This window comes from Penaeus monodon, chromosome 31, assembly GCF_015228065.2.
Source record: "Penaeus monodon isolate SGIC_2016 chromosome 31, NSTDA_Pmon_1, whole genome shotgun sequence".
Taxonomy (NCBI): domain Eukaryota; kingdom Metazoa; phylum Arthropoda; class Malacostraca; order Decapoda; family Penaeidae; genus Penaeus; species Penaeus monodon.
In genome coordinates this window covers 4,392,781-4,393,093 of record NC_051416.1, presented here as the reverse complement: position 1 = coordinate 4,393,093, position 313 = coordinate 4,392,781, and the positions used below count along the sequence as shown (strand labels likewise).

Below are 313 nucleotides of genomic sequence, written 5' to 3'. Positions count from 1 at the left end.
GGAATGAATGCCTCTAGAATGTAAGAATCTCCCCTGCCATTTGCAGAAATTTCTTGCGATCATGCACTCTCTTCCTTACTTTTGCTACCCAGTCTCTTTAAATAACAAAAATACCAACCTGCAGGGAATAGCAGACGGGGGAACGACATGAAGTCCAACCATGCCCTCCACCCCCACGGGGCCAAGGGCATTGTCACTCAGGTCCAGCTCCTTCAGCTTGGCACCGGCACGTATCAGGCCAGAAAAAAGGTGCCGCTACAGGAGGAGAGACAATGTTAGACTGAATCATTCTGGACTCGAACTTCAGCCGAGA

The 313-nt window shown here is 49.8% G+C and overlaps 1 long non-coding RNA gene across 1 annotated transcript in view; it reads right to left on the bottom strand.

Moving 5' to 3' along the window:
- The window catches only part of LOC119592829, a 1,182-nt gene extending 875 nt beyond the window's left edge, over positions 1-307 (bottom strand). Inside the window, exon 1 of the long non-coding RNA XR_005230477.1 lies at positions 119-307. This is a non-coding gene — a long non-coding RNA (uncharacterized LOC119592829). The remainder of the gene's footprint in view (positions 1-118) is intronic.
- Positions 308-313: the final 6 nt, after the last annotated feature.